The following is a 27,623-nucleotide window of genomic DNA, read 5'->3' on the forward strand; positions in this document are numbered from 1 at the left end:
GACTATTCAGTTTATGTGTAGGCAAAGGGAAAGTGAACTGTAACTAGAGAGAAGGATCCAATGTAGTACCTAACCAGTCAAAGGATCCCATAACTCTCTAGCGGCAGTATCTACACGGGTGGCTGGTGTCCTAGCCAACCTAAGAAATACACAATTACTATAGTAACCAACAACTAATAGCATAACAAAGAACTAGGCTGAGAATTTTAATACTATACTGAACAAATTTTAGCACTGTCAGTGAGTGTGGTTTTGATACTATACCCAACCTATCTCTCATTTATGACCTCAAAAAGGGTCCGAGTGCAATAAAAAATATCAAAGATGGTAAAAAATATGGTCATTACAGGATTTCCAAAATTTTTAAGGGGGGCTACATTCTTAAAACAGCTGTACAAGATTATTTGTACCCTTTAGAGAAGAGGAAATAGTTAAATCCTAGATGGACAACACAATTCTTATACATAAGAATAAAGCAGAGAAGCTCCTGCAACAACAGCCAAGGTATTTTCCTTCTATCTGCAGCTGATAAAATATTAGTTAGTTCTTGTGCTTTGCTAAACATATATTTGAATCTCTGCTACCAAAGTGTTGGTATAGGAAAGAAAGAGGGACCATCGACATGATTCTCGCGGACTCAAATAAAGGAGAATTGTCGATAGAAAAATACAGGTTGATGCCTTGCCCTGGTTGACCTTAACAGGGACTTTGATAAAGTGCCCACAAGTTCCCATGGAAGATACTCGCAAAACATGCAGTTTCTAACAAATTTTTCGAAACACACTAGCTATTTCATTCCAGCATGGAAACCAAAGTCTGTATTGACTGCTTGAAATTCTTATTGTTCCTTGGAAATAGGACTAAAACAGGGTGATGTTCTGGCCCGTCCAATTTAATCTGTTTATCAAATTTACTACAGGAAAAAAAAGATGGCGGCCAAATAAAAACAGGTAATTCCACAGCCATAGAGAAACCTTTAACATTATAACCACTAGATGATTGACCAATAATGTGCTGATGCTGCCTCCAATTAGGCACACATCCCACAGGAAATCAAACACCACATAGAGACAAATATACCAGGCACTTGACAGAAGTCTTAGTACAATGAATTGAATTAGATTATTTGCTATTCTTCACTATTAATGATACATAACTGCATAAGGTGCCATTTGCCAAATACGTTGGGGTTATTATTTCATATACTACGCAGACTGTTGATGATGTTCTGGAGACTATAAACAGGTCTTTAATAGGTCTACAACAAGTATATATGACTGACCACTAAAATACATGTGTGTAAAGCAGTATGTATTCATATTCTCCTCTATGGTGCAGAGACCTGGACTAAATTGATGCCATCCGAAGCAAATGGTACACTTATATTTCCTGTTTGATAAAAATAAAATTAAAGGCCTCACATGGACGGATCAAATTCCACACACAAGAAATTCTGGAATGCAGAGAATGCACAATCATAGAAGCGATGCTTACCAAAAGCTTAATACACTGTTTTGGTAACATGATCAGTATGGCTAAAATTTACGCCAGAAAAAAAAAAATCTTAAATGGAATATTGAAAATCAGCCACTTAAGAACTAGCAGCTATGAGAAATACAAATACCAAGAATTTATCCTTATAAAAATGAAAAATTCCACCAAATAACCTGGAACTCTTGGTATGGAGAATAGATATTAACAACAGATTCACTGCCCTGGTGCAGAGCTGTGTAGCACATCTTATTTTTAAAGATCAGCAGCACCATGCACAGAGATTAAACTAAAATCCTCTTGTAAGTGTTCAAAACATGGCAAGGTATGCAACAAGCTAAGGACTGGCCTGATGAGCCGTAGCAATGAGCACTGACTGCGGGAGCAATACAGTACCACCACGTCTGAGAACTCGTCATACTGTGTTCAGACTCTACCTGTAGGTCTTCGTTCATACTCTACTAACATAGAATGTCGACATTAGTTACAATGCACTGTTATAGATTCGATTAGACAAGAAAACACTATCATGATCTATTATTTCAGAAATCTATACTCTACCGTCATGAGCAAGATTTTTTACGATCCAAAACTAGACCACCAAGAACAAATCATTTAAAAATTCAGTACCAACAGAAATCAATGATTCTTGAAAAATCATCAGAATTTACCTTATATCACAAGCTATACATTATCAAGATTTCCTGAGCACCAAAATTTACTAGTACTTTGTAAGAACAATAAAATCACAATTTTTTTTTTATTCACTCGTACGAAGGACTGATCTATTATCCTTAAAGTATTAGAAATACTAACCAGAGTCTATCTATCAACAATGAAGACTTTTCCATATTACTTCAACCTTTAGAAAAGTAACATGAAATCAGGTTAGCTTCCAGACAATCCAATTAAGCCTTTGTATTCGGAGAAGGATAACAACATTACAACGCCATTAAGACCCAGACTAAGACTTATTACAAGGTATTTTGTAATGGAATGACTTTCTAAAGTCTATAAAATGCTAATAGGCAATTCTTTGCAAGACTTGGATGATTTGTTTCTATCAACGACAAACCCGTTTTTGTCTAATTTCTGACGAAGTTATGAATTTCGTAGGTTTCTCACACAGACCTCTAAAAGTGCCCATCAGGATATTTATCCCATTTTATGTCAATTACAATTGAATGATGCACAGTCTCAGACGAAAAGCTATTTAAGCCTCAAGCTGGTACCACCTTTTGAAACAGCAGCATGTGTTCAACATGTATTTAGAAGTATTGCTTGATCTTAGACCAAAGGAATAACTTTTGACTTTTTATCTAACGTTACTTATTTCTACATTTTCAAGACATCTGGAAGGACATGAAAATATATAAACACTTGAACACAATAATTTTGTAAAATACAGTCATGTAAACTGCAGTAAAAATCAGCATGTGATACAGTCAATCAAATTCATAAAAAAAATCTAAAGCTCTGATCATGAAAAAATCGCTTTTAACATTAAATAACACTAAGACGAAAAATATTTAACGAAATGACAACTTTTCTCAAAAATAAATAGAAAAATCCGAATATTCTATGAGGTTTTTGTAAACAAAAATAATTTCCTTAACAAGACAACCTGTATAAAATCCTAAGAAAAAGTGAAAGTAGAATGTCGAGAGAAGTTTGAACCCAACAGAGTTTCTCCTGATTTACTCACAGAGGAATTTTACTTGGAAATTTAAATGACAATTACTCTTCAACGTTGCTACAAATATCAATCAAAATAAACTCTATAAATTTTTACGGAATGTTTCAAAAAACAATTACATGTACAGTAGACAAATATTGGCCAACATACAAACTATCACATTATTGAGAGAGAAAGTAAGCAGATGGCTCGTCTCAGAAATAACCTTACCATCCCCCTTGAACTTTTGTATATAGCAGTTTCTCTTACATTTGAAAGGGACTAAACAGTCCTCAACAGTCACAGAAAAAATGGGTATACACCTGGAAGAGCACAAGGGAAGAGAGGAACTTTTCCCATCTCAGCAATCAGCTTGTCAGCTTAGAAAACGGGTCTTTGAATCTGCTTCGAAGCTGATAACTGGCTGGTTACTCCCTGCCGAGAACACTCCCTTGGGTCATTGCAATGCTGACTCCAAGGAGCTCTCTTTATTTTGTAATTCTTTCGGAGTTTTTCTAACTACTACAATCTTTCGGAGTTTTTCTAACTACTACAATCTTTCGGAGTTTTTCTAACTACACATTTTATATATGTGAACTTCTGAGCTTCAACTCTGATCCGGAAGTAAAGGTCAATAATAAATAGTGCTTTCTATGACATAGTCATAGTTTTTAAGGAAATTAATTGCTCAAGTTCTCAGCTTGTCCCAACTCTTCAAGCAAGCTCCTTGAAAATAACAAAAGATAAAAGTACTCTTAAACGAAATCCCAACATAAAACTCAAAACTAATCAAAATATAAAAATAAAACTAAAATTTCCTTAATGAAAAAGTGTATTAACGCTTTATGTTCTTCCAAGTTAAGATCAGAATGTTGGGAGTATGAAATCTCTAAAAGCCTCAAATCTAAGGATGAAATGCGTGATGATACTTAGGAGCATGTATAGTGTAAAGAGACTATTTCTGTGAAATATCATGCCTATGAATAGCATGTAAAGACTTGCACAGGAGGAAAAGAAAATCTATCTAATACTGAATATCTAGAATAGTCTCTCATTTGTTCTATAGCTAGCAAGGCAGAAAAAGATCATTACTATCTACTTCAAATATCTCATACCTATGGAAACACTAAATATAATTCCACAATGGAAACACTATATATAATCCCCTTATGGAAACACTATAAACAATCCCATTATGGAAGCACTAAACATAATCCCATTATAGAAACACTAGATATAATTACATTATGGAAACACTAGATATAATCCCATTATGGAAGCAATAAACATAGTCTCAATATAGAATCACTAAATATAATCCCACTATGGAAACACTAGACATAACTAATCCTAGTATGAAAACACTAGACATACATTATTCCCACTATAGGAACACTAGACATATTCCCACTATGGAAATGCTAGATATAATCCCACTACATCTGGAGATTTGATGAGAACTGAGCAGAACAAACTCAAAAGCTTATAAAATGATCTGATGAGAACTTGAGTTGAAATTCAGAAGTCCTTGTACAAAAAAATCAATATATGGTATAACAAAATATTCCCATTATTTGAATTAAAAAGTTTTTAACTCAATAAGAAGCTTGATTAGGTTTGATGGGAATTATGTGAAGCACATTAATATTCACAGAAAAAATATGTATATATATACCTTAACCTAAAAAAAAACCTCCATATATCAAGACACTGTGGCGTTGGAAACTAGAATTTACGCTCCCTATAAATGCGAAATAACAGAAGGTAATTTCTCAAGCCGTTAAAACCTAACTCCAAAACACTGCAAGAGTTAATTTTATCCCTAAAATGAAATGCATCATATTTGGTATTACTTCGGATAGATACTTGAAATATCACTACTGGTAGCCTATCAAAAATGTCCCTGCCTGACGATCTATTGGACTGGGGTTCTAGACCAGCTTAAGCTTGATAGTCTCTTGTAGTGTTTGCAAGCTCACCATCCTTGTGAGCTAAGGAAGGGTATTTGAGGGAGCATATAGATCTACCTGCCGAGTCATCAGCAGCCATAGCCTGGCCTCCCTATTCCTAGCTTGGGTGGAGACTGGTATTGGGCGCTGATCTCACACACACACACACACACACACACACACACAGTCCCCTGCCTCTGCCATTCAAATGGCCACTTACCTACTTCATAAGATATTGAAGATCATTAAAAAGCAATTACTTAATTAGTTTGGCAAGTGTAAAAGTAATGAGTTTTACTTTTAAAACAAAAGCCTGTAAAATATATAATACTTTTGCAAAAAAAAAAAAAAAAAATAATAAGCTTCTAAGATTCTTAAAAAGCAAAATGTATCAATGTAATATTAACTAAAACATACTTATCTATTTTTGTAGATATCTAAGACATAGTCATCTACTTTTAAAATTCCTCAAACTTTCTCTGATTTTGAATTAGTTGCTAAACTGAGTAGTTAAAACTATCGTCAAAAATGAATTACACTAAAATAAGCATTTTAAATCTAGTTGCTTATTAATTCCTGTGTGATATCCTCTACAATTTAAGGCATCTCTCTAATAGCAACTTCAATTAAACAAGTGGTAAAATACTGCTATTATGCAGCAGCACTCTCAATTTGTGCCTAGGTAATTCACACACAGTACTGAAACTCAATTGTAAGGGTAAAATCTTTGAGTTTTCACTATGATTATCAACATACCAAACACCCTTTAAATATGCACTATTAAGAGGCTTTCCTAATTTATACCCTGCTTACCAAACGTGCCTTTGTCAGTTGACCATTTCAGTCAAGGTTGCTCAAGGGTTCGTACCTTTTATACCCAAATTTACCAAACTTACTTAAAGAAACATTTTCAGTCTGGAACATACATCCACGCGCCCACAGTGTCTTGAAATATGACGAGAAGCCATGATAATAATGCTTTTTATACTATTCTCAACAGTACACAAAGTTTAAGCAAGATGCAAAATTTTCATGGCAAACTTAAAACTAACCTACGTAAACTATCTTATGCTTGAAAATTATGGCAAATTTATCCACTAGTCCCTAAAATCTCTTGAATGTTTCCCATCAGGGATTGTAAGTAAGATTTACAGTCTGATGTGTCACTTGTATCAAACTGAATTTTGACAAGGCCCATTACAAATGAAGCAGCTCAAAATTATTCAAAGCGTTGCCATAACTGATTATTTGCCGTGAATGCCCTAACTAAAAATACCTATCATTTCAAATCCAGTTCAACTATATGAAAACGTAAAACTATTTGCAATTATCATTCATTTTGCCAATACTTAGCTAGGCAACTTAACTTTGGCCTGACTGGTTCTATGTCACACTATTATCCCTAACCTTCGCAAAGAAATTTTTGCAAAAAATTAAAACTATTTTCCGTGACTATTACAAAAAGTGTTATTATGTATGTAAACTGCAGGAAAACTACCGTCAATTATGTAAGTTACCTTACTGGTCTAAAAATTTTGCTAGTGATAATTGCATATACATTGAATCTACATCAGATAGCTTTTGATTTTTGACAGGTTAAAACTAACACTGAATGAACTATATTACCTAATTCCACATACAGTATCACTTTTGAATAGTTATGCATCTTCAAATGGCCAATATACCTGATATCTAGCAGACTAATTTTGATAAAAGTATCTTGATACAGTACTTAAGACTGGCTGATACTAGATGTTATGTTTATCAAGTCTATTGAAGCTTAATGAACTATTTTATCCCATAAGTTTATGGCTCTAATAAACTAATACTAGAAAGCTGCTTAAATCTTAATTCTATAGTAATCCTGCTAGCAATAACACAGGAGGATCCCCTATTATGACCTAAAATGCACGTTTAGACGGACATTTTAGAAAAACAAAATTTGCTAGAGACAATGTTCGATTTTTTTCTAGACAATCTTCCATTTTGCGGAATCTTCCAAATTTTCTTGTGATCTTGAGATATAAATTGTAATTTTCTTATCACCACTTTTTCCACTGCAGTTTTTTCCTCAAACGATTCTCTGTGGAGTAAAGAAACAAGTTAATTGTGTCATGTATTACCAGGTATTATGACAAAGATAAGTAGCCATAACCACTAACCAGACCTCAAGCTTAAATTAGATCTTGTATAAAGAGGTAAAAGGTTTTGATTTTTTATGTCTGCAGTGATTAATAAAGAATGATTTTCTTAAATTATTTATATATAGTTTTTAAATGTTATGAAAAATGTTGAATTGGAGAATGATGCAAAATTTGCTAGTCGAAGGTTATTTTTTTTAGTATTACATTATCATATACTAGTGTCTGTGATCAAGTTGTTATTATTATTATTATCATTATTATTATTATTATTATTATTATTATTATTATTATTATTATTATTGCATGAACCTGGTTATGAATTTTATCGGAATATTTAAAAAATTCTCACATTTAGTAAAATATTATCCCAGACCTAAATTAGAGTTCTCTTGCTTGAGTGTACACTCAGGCATGCTACACACTATTCCATCTTGTTTCTTTTGTTTTTATGAAGTTTTTATAGTTTACAAATGATGGATCTAATTTAATGTTGTTAATGATCTTGAAATATTTTAATTTGATTGTTATTTCTTCTCATGTAGTTTATTTCCTTAGTTTCCTTTCCTCACTGAGCTGTTTTTTCCAGTTAGAGCCATTGGGCTTATAGCATCATGCTTTTCCAACTAGGGTTGTAGCGTAGCTAGTAATAATGATGATAATACTCCCCAAATTAGGTGTCATTTTCAGATAACAAGCTGCTTACTACCCTCACTTACTTTATCTCTGTACTTGTTGAATATCAGACTTTATATAATACATTAATGAACCCAGACTTATTGGTAAAATATCATAAGGATGGTCTTACAAAGACTAAGGATTTCCCATTTCCTGGTTATTGTATTTATCTCTACTTCAATGTTATCATACATACATATACCACGGCCCTTCCCCCAATTTTGGGGGGTAGCCGACATCAAACAAATGAAACAAAAAAGGGGACCTCTCCTCTCTACGTTCCTCCCAGCCAGACAAGGGACTCAACCTGAGTTCGGCTGGTACTGTTAGGGGTCCCACAGCCCACTCTCCCCCATTATCCACGACAGATGAAGCTTCATAAAGCTGAATCCCCTACTGCTGCTACCTCCGCAGTCTTCCAAGGCACTGGAGGAAGCAGCAGAGCCTACCGGAACTGCGTCACAATCGCTCGCCATTCATTCCTATTTCTAGCACGCTCTCTTGCCTCTCTCACATCTATCCTCCTATCACCCAGAGCTTCCTTCATTCCATCCATCCACCCAAAACCTTGGCCTTCCTCTTGTACTTCTCCCATCAACTCTTGCATTCATCACCTCCTTTAGCAGACAGCAATTTTCCATCCTCTCAACATGGCCAAACCACCTCAACACATTCATATCCACTCTAGCTGCTAACTCATTTCTTACACAGCAATTTTCCATCCTCTCAACATGGGCAAACCACCTCAACACATTCATATCCACTCTAGCTGCTAACTCATTTCTTACACCCATTCTCACCCTCACTACTTCGTTCCTAACCCTATCTACTCGAGATACACCAGCCATACTCCTTAGACATTTCATCTCAAACACATTCAATTTCTGTCTCTCCGTCGCTTTCATTTCCCGAGCCATGCATCACAGTTGGTACAATCACCTTCTCATACAGAACTCTCTTTACATTCATGACCAACCCTCTACTTTTTACTACTCCCTCAACTGCCCCCAACACTTTGCATCCTTCATTCACTCTCTGACATACATCTGCTTCCACTCCACCATTTGCTGCAACAGACCCCAAGTACTTAAACTGATCCACCTCCTCAAGTAACCCTCCATCCAACATGACATTCAACCTCCCACCACCCTTCCTTCTCGTACATCTCATAACCTTACTCTTACCCACATTAACTCTCAGCTTCCTTCTCTCACACACCCTTCCAAACTCTGTCACTAGTCGGTCAAGCTTCTCTTCTGTGTCTGCAACCAGTACAGTATCATCTGCAAACAACAACTGATTTACCTCCCATTCATGGTCACTCTATTCTACCAGTTTTAATCCTCGTCCAAGCACTCGAGCATTCACCTCTATCACCACTCCATCAACATACAAGTTAAACAACCACGGCGACATCACACATCCCTGTCTCAGCCCCACTCTCACTGGAAACCAATCACTCACTTCATTTCCTATTCTAACACATGCTTTACTACCTTTGTAGTAACTTTTCACTGCTTGCAACAACCTTCCACCAACTCCATATAACCTCATCACATTCCACATTGCTTCCCTATCAACTCGATCATATGCTTTCTCCAGATCCATAAACGCAACATACACCTCCTTACCTTTTGCTAAATATTTCTCGCATATCTGCCTAACTGTAAAAATCTGATTCATACAACCCCTACCTCTTCTAAAACCACCCTGTACTTCCAAGATTGCATTCTCTGTTTTATCCTTAATCCTATTAATCAATACTCTACCATACACTTTTCCAACTACACTCAACAAACTAATACCTCTTGAATTACAACACTCATGCACATCTCCCTTACCCTTATATAGTGGTACAATACATGCACAAACCCAATCTACTGGTACCATTGACAACACAAAACACATATTAAACAATCTCACCAACCATTTAAGTACAGTCACACCCCCTTCCTTCAACATCTCAGCTTTCACACCATCCATACCAGATGCTTTTCCTACTCTCGTTCATCTAGTGCTCTCCTCACTTCATCTATTGTAATATCTCTCTCATTCTCATCTCCCATCACTGGCACCTCAACACCTGGAACAGCAATTATATCTGCCTCCCTATTATCCTCAACATTCAGCAAACTTTCAAAATATTCCGCCCACCTTTTCCTTGCCTCCTCTCCTTTTAACAACCTTCCATTTCCATCTTTCACTGTCTCTTCAATTCTTGCGCCAGCCTTCCTTACTCTCTTCACTTCTTTCCAAAACTTCTTCTTATTCTCTTCATATGACTGACCCAATCCCTGACCCCACCTCAGGTCAGCTGCCCTCTTTGCCTCACGTACCTTGCGCTTTACTTCCACCTTTTTCTCTCTATATTTTTCATACTTCTCTATACTATTACTCTGCAGCCATTCTTCAAAAGCCCTCTTTTTCTCTTCCACTTTTACCTTCACTCCTTCATTCCACCATTCACTGCCCTTCCTCATGCTGCCTCCAACAACCTTCTTGCCACATACATCACTTGCAATCCCAACAAAATTTTCTTTTACTAACTTCCACTCCTCCTCTAAATCACCAGTTTCTCTTACTCTCACCTCGTCATATGCCATTTTCAACCTTTCCTGATATTTACTTTTTACCCCCGGTTTTATTAGCTCTTCAATCCTCACTACCTCCCTTTTACATCCACCTACTCTATTCCCCCACTCTTTTGCTACAACTAATTTTCCTTCCACCAAAAAATGATCAGACATACCGTTGGCCATACCCCTAAACACGTGCACGTCTTTCAATCTTCCAAACATTCTTTTAGTTATCAACACATAATCCATTAATGCCCTTTCTACTACTCTTCCATTTGCCACTCTTACCCATGTATACTTATTTTTATCTTTCTTTTTAAAGAAGCTAGCACTTATTACCATCTCTTGTTCAACACACATGTCTACCAGTCTCTCACCACTCTCATTTTCACCTGGTACGCCATACTTCCCAATGACACCTTCTACCTCTCCAGCGCCCACTCTAGCATTTAAGTCACCCATAACAACTACATAATTCCTTCTACCCAGTCCTTCTACACACCTAGTTAATTCATTCCAGAACTCATTTACACTACTTACCCGGAGATATTGAAATTCTGATGAACTGCAAGTCCATACATTCAATTTGGCTCTCTTCAAATCTAACCAAAGTTCTGTGGATAAAAAGGAATACATTAATCTATGCTCATGTATAAAGTAAAGTCCAAAATCAAGTAAGGTAAAAAAATAATAATACAAAACAAGTCCAGTAAATAGATACTACACAGGTTAGCAAATATTACAAAACACTTTACACGTTTATAATGATTATGAAAGCAATTAGGAAAACTCGCACATTTTCAAGTAATTTGCTTTTTTTCTTTACAAACCTGAGTATTATAATAGGAGTGTGCTTTCACTGGAGCTGGATACGGCTGTTAAAAACTTGACGAGATAGCGGTTGTGAGTTAGCGGGATCGCGGGTAAGCCCCGCAAACCTGCCAGCACACTGAGCTCTTACTTTGACCTTAGAGCTATGGGGTTGCAGGTAAGCCCCGCCCACTAGACAGGCCGCTGAGGTCCCACTTGGACTTTGAACCTAGGACTTTCGGAGTGGTTGAGACAGGGGAGTTGATGTGGGAAGTGTAACTTGAAGAACTAAGCTCTGTATAGTGAGGATAAATGCAAATTACTTCAATAGAAGCATTGCTGTTCATCAATAATACCGAGCACTTTGCCAAACTCCTTTGGAAAACTTTCAAAGTAGCAACAGGTAGGTTAAAAAGCAGGTGAGTTTCTTCTGTGTATCATATCCAAGAGACGGATTGGATACTCAGGTGGGCGTCCCATACCTCCCCCATACGTCTATGGACAACAGATTTCCCCAAGGTGAGGAGTTCCCAAGTTGAGGATCGTTATGCAGCTACCAGGGTAGCTCATCCAGTGTAGTGAATTCTTGTAATCACGAGTTAATATTATTTATTTTCATGGCAGAATCACTCTACAATTTTCAATTCCCCATAGTTTCAGGTTCCGAGTTAGTAAGTAGGCTAACAATTATCCAGATACTGTACTGGAAAAACGGTTATGGCACTCAAGCACTTACCCACGCTAGTTCATTTAGGCTTCCAACACACACAAGATGCTGAACTTAAGACAACTTTATTCAGACAAGTCCAGGGCACTTACAAATACTGATGGGGGCATTAGCATGTTGCAAATACACTCTGATTAGTTAAAATAGTTGACGACTGCAAATAAGGTTGAACAATTTACAAGTGACACTTGGAGTTGCTTCCGCGAGCTCGTGACTCCAACTGACTTTCTAATTTGCAGCTCGAACCTCAGCATTTTTTTGTTTAAATTTTACAAGTGTTTGATATAAAAAATCACACATTCAGAATCACTTCTATGAAATTAAATCGTAAAAAATAAAATCACTTCCATGAAATTAAATCGTAAAAAAATGATATTTTCATAATAAAATAAATTTTTGAACATAATTACCCGCTGGTTATATAAGAGTGGCTAGCGTTCCCGACGCCTCGGCAGAACTATTTAAAAAACTCGCGGGTAACACAGGTATGTCAGGGTACACTAGCACCCTGGTGGACTACAGGTAGAACTACTCCCACTTCCTCAGATTTTTCTTGCCCCTTGGTCTCTAGAGGGGAGGAGGGTGGGATTATAACTTATATAACCAGCGGTTAAGTATGTTCAAAAATTTATCTTATTATGAAAATATAATTTTTAAACATAAAACTTACCCGCTGGTTATATAAGAATGGCTGATTGACACCCTTGGTGGCAGGTCCGAGACAGCAATTTGATTGAAAATTCACTTAATAGTTACACATAACTAATATAAGTGGTTCGTACCTGATAAGGCAACAGACTGCAATGGTTCTCTGCCTCATTTTGTCTGTTATCCTTAAAAGATCCAGCGGTCCACCCAGGGGGCTAAAGATCTCTAGGAGCTGTCAAACGGTGCCATAACCTATAACATGACAGGACCTCAACTAATACCCTTGTTCCGGGCGCTCTCAAAGAACAACATGACCACCTGACCAAATCATTAGATTGCGGAAGACTGTCGACCAGTCTACACATACAACCTTAAAAACAACAAAGTTCCAAGAGAAAGAAAAGAGTATTATGGATTAGGGGAACGTAATGGTAGATCCTTCACCTACTATCGCATTCGCAGCCATGAATGGACCCAAAGTGTAGCAGTCCTCGTAAAGAGTCTGAACATGTTTTAAGAAATGGGATGAAAATACAGACTTACTTCTCCAAAAAGTCGCATCCATTATACTTTGCAGAGAACGATTCTGTTAAAAAGCCACTGAAGTAGCCACTGCTCTGAATTCGTGAGCCTTCACCTTGAGCAGCATAAGATCTGCCTCATTACACTGTGAATGAGCTTCTCTAATTAAAAGCCTTATAAAAAAGGAAAGAGCATTTTTTAACATAGGCTGAGAGGGCTTCTTGACTGCACACCAGAGCGCCTCCGAGTTGCCTCTCAAGCTCCTTGTTCTTTCTAGATATATCCTTAAAGCTCTAACGGGACATAGCACTTTCTCTATCTCATCGCCCACTAAGTCATAAAGATTAGTAATTTCAAAAGATTTGGGCCACGGCCGAGAAGGAAGTTCATTCTTGGCCAGAAAACCCTGCTGCAAAGAACATATTGCTTTTCCGTTTCTGAATCCAATGTTCTTGCTGAAAGCATGGAGCTCACTGACCCTTTTGGCCGTTGCCAAGCTCACCATGAAAAGGGTCTTCAAAGCCATATCTTTAAAAGTAGCCGAGTGCAGAGGCTCGAACCTGCCACTCATAAGGAATCTAAGTACCACATCCAAGTTCCAAGCTGGTGATACCTGATATCTCTTAGACATTTCGAAAGACCTAAGTAGGTCTTGTAAATCTTTATTGTTGGAGAGATCCAGATTTCTATGTCTGAAAACAGTTGTCAGCATACTTCTGTATCCTTTAATCGTCGGGACCGAGAAGTTACGCTTATTCCTCAGATCTAAAAGGAAGACGGCAATCTGTGCTATAGAGGTATTGGACGAAGAAACCCAGTTAGCTCTACACCATTCTCTGAATACCTCCCATTTGGACTGATATACTCTAATGGTAGAGGTACTCCTTGCTCTTGCAATAGTCTTGGCTGCCTCCTTCGAAAAGCCTCTAGAGAGTCTAGATCTTGCGAGTCTTTCGATAGTCTGAAGGGAGTCAGACGTAGAGCTCGGAGGTTTTGGTGATTTCTTGCCAAATGGGGTTGTCTGAGAAGATCTGCTCTTAAAGGGAGGCTTCTCGGCACGTCCATTTTTCTATGTCTGAAAACAGTTGTCAGCATACTTCTGTATTCTTTAATCGTCGGGACCGAGAAGTTACGCTTATTCCTCAGATCTAAAAGGAAGTCGGCAATCTGTGCTATAGAGGTATTGGACGAAGAAACCCAGTTAGCTCTACACCATTCTCTGAATACCTCCCATTTGGATTGATATACTCTAATGGTAGAGGTACTCCTTGCTCTTGCAATAGCCTTGGCTGCCTCCTTCGAAAAGCCTCTAGATCTTGCGAGTCTTTCGATAGTCTGAAGGCAGTCAGACGTAGAGCTCGGAGGTTTTGGTGATTTCTTGCCAAATGGGGTTGTCTGAGAAGATCTGCTCTTAACGGGAGGCTTCTCGGCACGTCCACTACCCACTCCAGTATCTCCGGAAACCAGACTCTCGACGGCCAAAAAGGAGCAATTAGAGTCATTATGGTCCCCTTGTGAGATACGAACTTTTGCACTACTTTGTATAGGATCTTGAAGGGTGGGAACGCGTAAACATCCATGTGCGCCCAATCCAGCAAGAACGCGTCTATATAAGCTGCCTCGGGATCCGGTACTGGAGAGCAATACGTTCCCAGTCTCTTTGTTTTGGAGGTTGCAAAGAGATCTATGAGAGGGCGACCCCATAATCGCCACAACTTCTTGCAAACCTCCAGATGCAGCATCCATTCCGTGGACAGAACTTGGTCCCTCCTGCTGAGCCTGTCCGCACTCACATTCTTGGCTCCTTGAATGAATCGAGTCAATAAAAAATCCTCCTTTCCTTTGCCCAGAGGAGTAGAGATTTCGCCAACTCGTACAGAGACTCCGAGTGGGTCCCCCCCTGCTTCGCTATGTACGCTAGGGCCGTGGTATTGTCTGAATTGACCTGTACCACCTTGTCCAGGACCAGACCCTCGAACCCTTTGAGGGCTAAGTGCACCGCTAAGAGCTCCTTCTGATTGATATGAAGAGCCTTCTGTTCTTTTGTCCAACGCCCTGAGATCTCCCTTCTCCCCAATGTTGCTTCCCACCCCGAATTTGAGGCGTCTGAGAACACGAGATCTGGGTTCCTCTGCTCCAACGATAGACCCTCGTTGAGTTTGTGAGCATTGTTCCACCATTGAAGATGTGATTTGATCGTATCCAATGAGCATTGAGGTGGAATTGAAGGGGGCACAGGTGCAACCTTCCCAGAGATACAAACTTCTCTAGAGACGAAAGGGTTCCCAGAAGACTCATCCATTCCCTTACCGTAGTGACTTTTTTCTCCATAAAGGCTCCCAGCCTTAGAAGGGCTGACTGAACTCTTGCAGGCGACGGAAAAGCCCGAAAATCCTGACTCCGAATCTCCATCCCCAAATAAAGGATCATCTGGGATGGAGTCAACTGTGACTTCTTTGAACTCACTAGCAATCCCAATTCTTTTGTCAAATCCATGGTCAAATGAAGGTCCTTCAAACAGCGCTCGACCGAGGGAGCTCTTATCAACCAATCGTCCAAGTACAGGGAGGCTCTGATGCCTCTTGAGTGCAGCATGCTCGCCACATTCATCATTAATTTTGTAAAAATCAGAGGAGCTGTGCAGAGGCCAAAACATAAAGCTCGAAACTGGAAGACGTTTCCCCTGTATACGAACCTCAGATAACGTCTGCAGCTTGGATGTATCGGAACAAGAAAATAAGCATCCTGGAGGTCCAATGATACCATCCAGTCGCCTTTCCTCACTGCTGCCAGCACAGTCTTCTGAGTCTCCATAGTGAATTTCGAGTTCTGGACGTAGCGGTTGAGGGCGCTCACATCCAGAACCGGTCTCCATTCCCCTGAACTCTTGGGAACTAGGAACAAGCGGTTGTAAAACCCTGGAGACTCCAAATCCTGCACCCTTTCTATAGCTCTCTTTTTGAGTAGAAGCGACACTTGCAAGTGCATGGCTTGCCTCTTCAGTCCTCTCTTGTACTTGGGCGAAAGATCCACCGGATCTGCGACTAAAGGAAGCTTTAATACAAACGGAATTTTGTATCCTTCCTTTAGAAGACGTACCAACCAAGTATCCGCTCCCTTCTTCTCCCATTAGTTGTTCAGCCTGGCTCCCACTGCTTGAAGGGGAGAGCAGTCAGACCCTGCCCCGGCTGGGCTTGGCTCCTCTTTTCCTTTGCTTTCTTGCCTCTGGCTTGAAAGTACTTCTCCCTGTAGGTTTACCACGAAAGGGCTGAGCAGAATGAGAATATGACACCCCTTCCTTAGTTCTACAAGAAGAGAAGAACGTAGGCAAAACCTTACTGGCTGTTTTAGTAACCAAATCCTGAGTAGCCTTCTGAGTCAGATTTGCAGCCACTTCCTTAACTAAATCCTGCAGAAATAGAGCCGAAGACATGGGCGCAGAAAGCAACTCCGATCTCTGACATGGAGTGACACCCGCAGAGAGGAAAGAACATAAAGTAGCTCTTTTCTTTATAACTCCTGCAATAAACAAAGCAGCCAGCTTATTAGAACCATCCCTGACTGCTCTGTCCATACATGACATAAGTTGTATAAGACTACTTGTGTCCGTGTCCTTCATCTCGGCCACTTTTCTGCTCAAGGCTCCCAGTGACCAGTCCAGTAAATTAAATACCTCAAATACACTCTAAACAATCCTTTTAAGAGGTGGTCAAACTCCGACATTGACCACCACACTTTAGTCTTTCTCATGGCCATGCGACGGGAAGAATCCACCAGGTTTGAGAAGTCTCCCTGCGCAGACGCCGGAGCTCCCAAGCCTAAGACCTCTACCGTCTCATACCAAACGTTCGATTTAGAGGCTAACTTAGTTGGTGGAAAAGCAAAGCATGTCTTGCCCATAGCTTTTCTTGTATCCATCCTTGCTCCCATTAATTTCAATGCTCTCTTAGAAGAGCGGGAAAGCACCATTCTTGTATAAAAAGAAGTCTTCCCTATCTTGTCCAAGATAAACTCAGAAGGGGGAGATCGCGGAGTAACTGGTGCAAAATTGTCTGGAAATAATTCCGAGAAGACTAGCATTAACATTTTGAAATCCACCGCATGTTGAGGTGGTTTCTCCTCCTCTCCCTCCGAGATATCCTCCAACTGTTCCTCATGAGAGAGAACCACATCCTGATCTTCTAATTCAGAGATTGGGGCTGCGTTTTGACCGAAACGCTGAACCTCCTGTGCAGGTGCAACAGTGTCCACATGGGCGCGCTTGCATTGTTCCATATCCGTTTCCAATTGACAGTCACTCGACTTGCGCTTGCTGTCACGATTGATTCTATAATGGGATGAGTCTGGCTGGCACCGCTCTGCCGCCTCCTGGCACGCCGCGTTCACGCGATGTTCGTGCTGCCGCTCCGAGGAGCCCTGGCGCGTCGCGCTCACGCGCTCTGCCCATTCATGGCTCGACTGGTGTGGGTCGTCACGCTGGCGCTGCTGGTGACGTTCAGCGCCTTCAACGATTAACTCCTGAGGCTCGCCATGTTGCCGCTCAGGCTCCGCTTGCTTCCATCCTGCCGCTTCGCGGCTCGCTCCGCCATTCGGCGAACGTTATCACGCTTGGACTGTATATCGGCTGAATGCTCCTTTGATATTTGTTGTGAAACAGAGCTCTGCCGAGACAAATCTACTCCAACCTTCCGCTGAACAGTGAAACTGGGAGACCACCTGTGCGATATCACGTCAGTCCCAGAGACAACAGGCCGCCTGTGCGACAACGGGTCTACCACCGAAGACTGACGCCCAGCCTCACTGCCAACAACTGGTCGATAAGACTGCATCATCGACGAGAGCTGTTGTTTCATGTTCAACAACGTATTCCACTTTGGATCGTTTTGAGGAGATAATTGTACAGCCTTTTCTATAGCGAATTTGTCCTCTTCATCGCTCTCCAATCCTTTACCCTTTTCGGAAGAAGAATCCCAGTCCAAAGGAAGAGGTGGAGCATGAATCGTCACACCAGAACCAGAAATTAACTCCGTATCCGAATCCATTACTCTATCCCCATCGGAACCCACATTCGAAACCTTCGCAGGAGAACACTCGTCAAGGGACCGAAAACGTTCAGGTGTTTCCCAATGACTACAACCCGGCTGTTGCGGGGAGGAAACGTGCGGCTGTTCCACTGACTGAACTTTCCTCTTAATCGGTCGAGATTCTTTACGCCACCTATCATCACGTGACTCCTCATCTAAAGAGGGAGACAAAGCACTAACCTCACTTTTTCTATGGTGAGGGTGACCGCCCTGAGCTACGCCATCAGGATCACTCGAGGGAACGTCTACGCGACTGATGAAGCCTCTCGTTCCCTTTCGCCCTTCGACATAACTTCTCCCCTTCGGGACCTTGACAGAGGTCTTAGGCTAGGCGAACGACAGGATCGCGCAGGCGTGCCCTCCACTACACTAAACACATTCGTCGGACTTTTAACACTTGATCGATCACTAGTCCGACCACTTTAAAGTAAATTAATTTCTGACATCATTTGTTTTTTGTCCGCTGCTAAAGATTCAACCCTCACACCAAGAGCTTGAATTGCGGATAACATCTCCCTCATCGTAGGTTCTTTCGGCTCTTGATCTACCACTACGGGGGAAGACATAGGATTAATTACATCAGACCTAGATAAATCCACAGAACGGGACGAACTACGTCTAATCCTTTCCTTCATAATTCTATCTTTCTCTAATTTCTGAGTGTAACGCTCGTAAGCTACCCACTGACTTTCCGTTAACGAAGAACATTCTTCACACCGATCCCCATAAGCACACGATTTCCCTCTACATTTAACACAAATTGTGTGCGGATCAACAGAACCTTTAGGAAGTCGAGTCTGACAACCTTTACTACACTTCCTATATAAAGGGGAGGGGTCGGCCATATTGAAAAGTGACAAGAGAAAATTAAACAATAACAGAGGTCAAAATAACTAAATAACCTTACAATAATAAAGATTTCAAGAATATTTGAAAAGGAAAACACCAAAGCGAAAGCCAACCAAAACAAAAAGACAGAGTACATCACCAAATAAACCATCCAATTGAATGTAAACAGCGAGTGAATTTTCAACGTTCTGACCAGTACGACCGGCAGGAAAAATCTGAAGAAGTGGGAGTAGTTCTACCTATAGTCCACCAGGGCGCTAGTGTACACCTGACATACCTGCGTTAGCCGCGAGTTTTTAAATACTTCTGCCGAGGCGTCGGGAACGCTAGCCATTCTTATATAACCAGCGGGTAAGTTTTATGTTTAAAATATACGTATTGTGATATCCCCATATGTTGTACATATGCTAACATATCTTATTTGTCTAATGTTTATTTTTCCATTTTCTTTGTAAATACATCACCTTATTTCAGCGCCATCTTCATTCCATTTTACTCATCATCTTTTGTTTACACTCACCTTCCTGCTGTAAATCATCCCTGTTTTCTTACCTTACATGTTATAAGGTAACCCCAAAATTATTGATTTGGTTAGAATACATTATTCTCACCACGAGATTCATCTACCCTGCTCACCCATTCACTTTGCCTTGCTTATTATTGTTGTTTTGAAGTGCTTTTTCATTATTTTATTTAATAACGTAAGATTAAAGTTTTGTTTATAACATTATTGTTCCTGTCCTCCCATTATCCTACTGTTGGTGCTTCGCTTGTCTGCACCCAGCTTTAAGAAGATACATTTGATCATAATCGACAATCTTATACACTCGTAATAAGAAACAAGTGAATTTGGAAGTCTACCCATATGACTTCTATTTTGTTGTGTGAAGAGAACTGCCGCCCATTGTAAAGGGGTGATTGTTTGCACAGTGGTTCGTCACATAATTGTTGGGGGCCTTTCCGGGATATGATGTGCGATATGATTCATCAAATTTATATCGAGTGATTGAATCGTGAAAGAACAGTTCCAGTGATTATGAACAGTATCGAGTGTTGTGTTGTGGCATACCAAGGATAAAGGACGACAGTAATAATTCCAAGGTAAGGAAGATGTCTCGTCTCCCTCTCATTAGAAATTTATGTATAATATATGTCTGGGTAGTCATTTGGTTGTAAGAGGAACAAGTCACGCTTAATATGGTTAAGACTTAGGTATGCTGATTGTCCAGCTTCTAAACCACCCTGATTGTCCAGCTTCTAAACTCGTATCCCTCTCATTAATTGAAGTTGCCTCCAGTAGGTAGCTTTTAAAGTTTCACCTACTCAAATCTCGTATCCCAGAGATTTCTCATAATAAAAAAAAAAAAAAAAAAAAACTGAAGCCCTAAGATTTTGCCATTTCTTAAAATCGCCATTCAAAAGTGATATTTGGGAAATAAGTCAAATTTCATTATATGTGATTTATTAAATTAAGTTTCTTTATGAGTGAAATTTCCTCCATCTCGATTTCATTATAAAGTGATTTATTTTGTTATATAAATTTCTTAAGTGAAATTGGCCAATTTCCAATTTCGGAGATTTTCGTAATTCTAATCGTTATCTCTAGTCAGGAAATTAATTTATATATTGTTTGGTGTTAAAAGTACTATTTTGGTGTACAAATAACATTTACGTGTCGGTAAATGAATATTTAAATACTTGTGCAAAATCTAAAGTGTTAAATTACTCTTGTTATATCTATAAAGCGCATACTACATATTTTGTCCAGTTTGCGCATTATTCTGATAATCAATTACTTTAAACTAGGTGTTGATCATTAACTAGATACTTTATCATAACGAGAATAATATAGTATTTATATAAATTAAAAGGTAACATTGTAAAGTTATCGTATTAAGCTGGTATAAATTAAAAGGAAATGTAAACTAGAACGTGCTAATTAGGTATGTTTAAAGTAAAAAATACCTTTGCGTTTTAAAGCCTTGTTTACTGATTCGGTAAAATTGTTGTAAAAGTTTGTGATGTTAAGCGCGTTGTTTGAGTAATTATGAAGTAGTTAGCCCCGTGTTCAAGATCTCGAGCGAAAAAAAAAAAAAGAAAAAGAAAGAAAAAAAAAATTGTTCAGTCGTTAACGGTGAATAAAAGTTTTATAGTATTATCGTAAGTTTCGCGAGACTTAATTTTGTATTTAAGCTATTTTTGTGTAATGTGATTTAATCATATAATTTTGTAATTTTGTGATCTCTCGATCTTGTAATTTTGTGATCACTATTTTGTATTTCTGTGATCGAAAGATTGTTATTTTGCGAACGTATGATCTTATACTTATTCTTATAAAGTTTGGATATTTATTTTAGTTTGTACTTATCTTGCGCCACGGGCGACATTCAAAATGCCTTTCAACTTGCAACAATTTATTGTATCACCACGGGATCATGTGGAATCTCTCACAGTTGCCACAAAAACTAACCTAAAGAATCTAGCTCGCCATTATGATGTACAGGTCCCCGCAACTGCTGTAAAATGTGTAATTCTCAGTCATATTTTGAACTTCCTTGTAGATGAAGATATTGTTCCAGAAGAAGAATTGGCTGACATTCGAGCTCTAACCGTTACCAATCCAAATGGTGACTTAGATAAACTACGTCTGCAGCTGGAGTTGGAAAAGATGAAGATGCAAGCCGCAACTGCCGCCGCTGAGGTAGAAGAGAGGAAAGCCGCTGCTGCTGAACGAGCCGCAACTGCCACAACTCGGGTAGAACGAGAGAAAGTTGCCACAACGAGAAAGAGCCGCTGCTGCTGAACGAGCCGCAACTGCCACCGCTGAGTTAGAAGAGAGGAAAGCTGCTGCTGCTGAGCGCACGGCTGCTGCCGCTTCTTCCCTAGAACGTATCAAGGTGGAAACTGCTGCAACTCCTTTGGAGCAACAAGAAAAAGAAAGTGAACAGAAATTGAAGCAGGAACAGGCTCTATGGGCAGTAAAACAGCAAATGAAGAACCAGGACGTAGCCATAGAAAACGAAGCTGTCCGTGCTAGGCTGCAGATTGAGAGAGAACCGGCCACATTAACAGAACAGGATCTGGCATTTATATGAATGAAAGAAAAGGAAGAAGGTAAACTAATTCCCAAACTCTTTGATATGGGCAAGGTGCAGAAATTGCTGCCCACATTTGAAGAACGGGAACCTGATAACTACTTTTCTGTGTTGAAGACACAGCCAAGAATCTCAACTGGCCTCAGGACAAATGGTATTTGATCATCCGGAACTCATTTAAAGGTAAAGCATTATCTGTAGGTGCCACTATGTTAGAAGAACATGATTATTTCATAATTAAGCAGGCAATCCTTGATGCTTATTCTATTACTGCAGAGGGATATAGGCAAATATTTCGTAATAGTCAGAAGCAAGTTCAGCAGACCTTTTTAGAATTTATGAATGGAAAGATTAAACAGTTTCAGAAGTGGGTCGACAAAGTAGATGTCAAAACTTTTGAGCAGTTGAAAGATTTAATAATGGAGGAGTTCTTAAGGAAAATACCAGGTAGCATTAATGTGTATCTAAGAGAGCAGAATGAATCTGAACCCAAGAAAGCCGCTTTAAAGGCAGATGACTATGCTCTTATTCATAAAGTAGGTAAAACTCCATATAGAGAAACTAGACCTAAGGAAACTTGTACATACTGCAAACAAGAAGGACATCATATTTTAGAATGTCCTGATCCACATTGAGCAGCTTCATACTTAAAGAGAAAACCTAATCCCCCTCAATTCTCTCCTAAGCAAATGAATCTGCCCAAACAGGAACCAAAACCTAAGGTGGAGAAGAAAAAGACCTTCCATTGTGCATCACACGAGTCCCAAGCGTTTGCACCCTTCACTTGCTCAGGCAAAATAAATGGTAAACCTGTAACCATACTCAGAGACACTGGATCCTCTCAAACGATCGTCTCTCCTAAAGTAATACAATCTAAAGGTGAAACTCACAGGTATGTTGCAGTTAATGACCTAACCAGTAAGTCTATGTTGCCTCTCATTAATGTAAACCTTCATTGTCCTTATTCCTCTGGAACTACTGAAGTAGCTGTAAATTCAGAACTGTTACCATGCAAGAATGTAGATGTAATCCTGGGTAATGACATAGCTAACTCTGTTGTCTTAACAAACTTAATAGCAGTATCTCCAGGTGATGTTGTACAGGAGGAATGCTTAGCAGTGACACGAAGCAGTAAAAAGGACACCCCTACTGAATCATCATCAAACCCGTTGCCAGTCTCTGAACCTATGGATTTCAACGAGTTGATGAGTACATATAAGATCCAGCCTGATTCCTTTAGCTATCAACAAAGGAAAGATGTCACTCTACAGCAGTGTTTCAACCAAGTGAAACCAAAGGATACCAACAAGTGTTCTTATTTTTATATTTATAATAATGTACTAATGAGAAAATTCAGGTCCAGCCAGAACAGTCATCTAGAAACCTGGAAGGATCTACTCCAGGTAGTTGTTCCTAAGGATATAAGACCTCTGATCCTAGAATTGTCTCACTCTGCTGACTCTCATATTGGTATCACTAAAACATATGAACGCATCAGTCAAGACTTTTATTGGCCAAACATGAAGAATGACATTAAAGAGTACGTAAAAATATGTACAACATGTCAAAAAGTAAGTACCTGTAGTCCTAATGTGAAAGTACCAGTTGCACCATTAAAACCTATACTTGTGCCTAAAGAACCTTTCAAGTAAGATCATAGAAGATTGTGTAGGCCCTTTGCCTAAGACAAAAAGGGGACATGAATACTTGCTTACGGCCTTATGCCCAACTACCCGAATACTTGCTTACGGCCTTATGCCCAACTACCCGTTATCCATTTGCAGTACCTTTAAGAAACATTTCAGCCAAGACCATCATAAAGTCACTAGTGTCCATATTTACTGTTGTAGGATTTCCAACTGAACTACAATGTGATCAAGGAACCAATTTCATGAATCATGCATTTAAAACAGCTATGAAAGATTACCATATAGCCCAAGTATCTTCCTCAGCTTACCATCCACAGACCAATGGAGCATTAGAACGCACTCACCAGACCATTAAAAATCTACTACGGAAATACATCCATAGTTCAGGTAACGAGTGGGATTGCGATTTGGAACTGATCATGTACATCATACGAGGAGTTCGAAATCAGTCTACTGGTATGTCACCTTTTGAACTACTCTTCGGTCGACGGCTACGAACTATCCTCAGTTCAGTCAAAGAACGCATCCTGAAGTTGGGAGATAATGAGGTACCTCTTTCCCAATATATTTCAGAACTCAACAAGAAACTTTCAGATCTTCACTCCATTGCCAAAACTAACTTGATAACAGCTCAAGAGAAGGTGAAGATTAACTATGATAAAAAGGCTAAAACCAGAAGTTTCAAAGTAGGAGATGCAGTGCTGCTATACCATCCGATTGCAGGCTCTCCCCTACGAGAGAAATACCAGTGACCATATACCATCACTCAACGTATCTCGCCAAGCAACTATAACATCGCCACTCCAGATAAGCGTAAGTCTACTCAATTAGTCCACATAAACCTCTTAAAAGCCTATTTGTCTCCCTCAACAGCTGAAAGTAAAACGGTAATGATTACTAGTGCCATACCATACATAGATTGTCCTATGGATCAATTTACAGATGATCCAATAACTGCATCTTGGCAGGATTCTCAAAACTCAAAGATCTTGGAAAACTTATCAGACTATCTACAACCCTTATCTGCATCAAAATGTAAATCTTTAGAAGCTCTATTCCATGAATTTCCTAGTATAACTTCAGATAAACCAGGCAGATGCACCATGCTAGAGCATGACATCAAACTACAACCAAGTGCTGCACCCATTAAACAAGCTTTCTATCGAACATCACAGAAGAAATTGGGTATCATGAAAGACGAAGTGAACTACTTGATAAGAGAAGGATTGGCAGAACCCAGTGCGTCACCGTGGGCTTCCCCATGTCTCCTAGTAGGAAAGAAAAATGGTAAATTTCGTCTTTGTACCGATTACAGGGAGATTAATAATTTAACAATTTAAGATTCGTATCCTCTACCAAGAATACAAGATATCATTGACTAAGTAAGTAATTCGACCTACTTAACCCAAATAGATTTGTTGAAGGGTTATTACCAAATTAAATTAACAGAAACAGCAAAGGAAATTTCTTCATTTATCACTCCATTTGGATTATTTAGTTATAACGTAATGCCATTCGGATTAGCCAACTCACCTGCCACCTTCCAAAGAGTAATGTCTTTAATTTTAAGGGACTTGGAAAAAGTATTTGTATATTTAGATGACATCATTATTGCCTCTGACACATGGGAAGACCATATTCAAAAGATATGAAAAACCAAAACTATAACAATCAAATATTTGAATACAGATTATTACCAATAATTCTTAAGATATAACGATGAAAAAACTTAGTAATGTTCTCAATAAATGTGAATATTACTATTATTGCCTCTGTAAACAAGTGTGAATATGTAAATAAAAATATTCTTAAAAGTAATATTCATTTCAGAATTATCATTTACGTGTTCAGGGACTTCCACAGAAAGATTCTTTAAACCAGGGTTCAAGTGAGCATTGATCTCCAAATCATGAAGTCTTTGTATTGATCTGTTAACAATACCTTTCCTAGTTTTTACATCAACACTGCGAATCAACCCATCCCTTCCAGGGTATACATTTACAATAACCCCAATAGGCCACTGTAATCTGGGCATATGATCTTCTTTAACAAACACAGTGCTACCAACATTCAATCTACATTTTTGGTTAAACCCCTTAACTACAGGGGTAGATTTGCTATGTAATCTTTCCTCCACACACTCCAAAACTGTTCCAACCTTTTATTTACAATTTCTTCTCTATCACGTAGATCATCTGGAGTTACAACATACGGTTCAATGTCAACAGGGGGTTTAGAAGTTATATTCCACCAAGAATAAAATGAGAAGGGGTAAGATAATGTTCAAAGTCTGGCTCATCACTCACAAAGGTCAGAGGTCGAGAGTTTATGCATGCCTCAATTTCTACAAGAGTAGTCTCTAATTCATTCTTACTTACATATCTAATTCCCAAAGTCTTTTTCAAGGCTACTTTAACTGACCCCACAAGTCTCTCAAACCAACCTCCCCACCATGGTGATCTTGGTACGTTAAACCTCCATTTAGGTGCTAAGTGTCCAAATACCTTCTGCACTTCCGAGGAGGCTGCGACAAAGGTTTTGGCATTATCGGAATAAATTACGCTCGGAATACCTCGACGAGCAGCAAATTTCCGTAAAGCCTGCATGAAATCGACCAATGACATGGACTCCGTGAGTTCCAGATGCAATGCTCTAACTAGCACAAGTAAAAAGCAACATATATAATTTCTTTCCTGGATAATCAGCACTAAATACTGGCCCTGCAAAATCTATACCTGTAACTGCAAAGGGAGGTGCTGGAGTAACCCTCAAATCAGGCAATGGGGCAGCAGGTTGACTACAAGGACGGCTATTGTGCTGGCAACAATCTAGACATTCCCGTACAACAGTCTTAGCCATTCTTCTTACACCAGTTACATGAAAACTAGATCTTAATGATGAAACAATGCTGTTTACACCAGCATGTTTTAGAAACTTATGTTGGAACTGTACTAAAAGCTTGGAGAAATGTCCTTTAGGAAGAATGATTGGGTGTTTTGACTCATAACTCAAGTCAGAAAACTGAAGTCTACACTTTATCATCAATAAATGGATACAGTTTTCTTAATTTAGAATTTTTAGGAATCAACCTTTGATCAGACAACGCTTGGATTTCACAGGGGAAAGCTTCTCTTTGCACTACATAAATCAACCTTGCTTTAGCCTTATCTAATTCTTCAGTAGTAAAACCACCAGTATTCACAGCAACCCCTGAACCTTTTGCTTTACAATTGCTCATAAACCTTTGAACATACCCAACAATTCTTATTGACTTATTAAGATTATTGTATTTTTCAACATCAAACATGGGAGTTACAGTCTGGACACTTAAGCATACTAGATGGTCTTCAGATTCATAATTTACAGTCTCATTAACAATAATGGAGTTATCAACGTCCTGAATACTAAATGTAGGATCCGACAGATTACAAGGACCACTAAACCAAAGGTTATTTCCAATAAGCTTATCCGCTAATAACCCTCTAGTCATCAAGTCAGCGGGATTATTTGATCCACTACAGTGATGCCAGTGACTGGGAGGTGTCAAGTGCTGAATTTCTCTAACTCTGTTGTTAACAAACACATCCCTTGTCACTGAATCACTCCTTATCCATCCGAAAGTTATAGTGGAATCTGTCCAACATACAATCCCAGGTTTGATCTTAAAATCCAGAGCCCTTTCAACAAATCTTACCAATCTAGCACACAATAAGGCTCCCATTAATTCCA

At 39.1% G+C, this 27,623-nt stretch overlaps 1 long non-coding RNA gene across 1 annotated transcript; it reads right to left on the minus strand.

Moving 5' to 3' along the window:
• Positions 1 to 3,364: 3,364 nt before the first annotated feature.
• On the minus strand, positions 3,365 to 27,623 carry LOC137636815 (uncharacterized). The gene is made up of 3 exons (XR_011043233.1): positions 27,589 to 27,623; positions 11,051 to 11,124; positions 3,365 to 7,198 (listed from the first exon to the last, which is right to left on the minus strand). It is a non-coding gene; the product is annotated as an uncharacterized lncRNA (long non-coding RNA).

Source organism: Palaemon carinicauda, unplaced genomic scaffold (assembly GCF_036898095.1).
Source record: "Palaemon carinicauda isolate YSFRI2023 unplaced genomic scaffold, ASM3689809v2 scaffold399, whole genome shotgun sequence".
Lineage (NCBI taxonomy): Eukaryota > Metazoa > Arthropoda > Malacostraca > Decapoda > Palaemonidae > Palaemon > Palaemon carinicauda.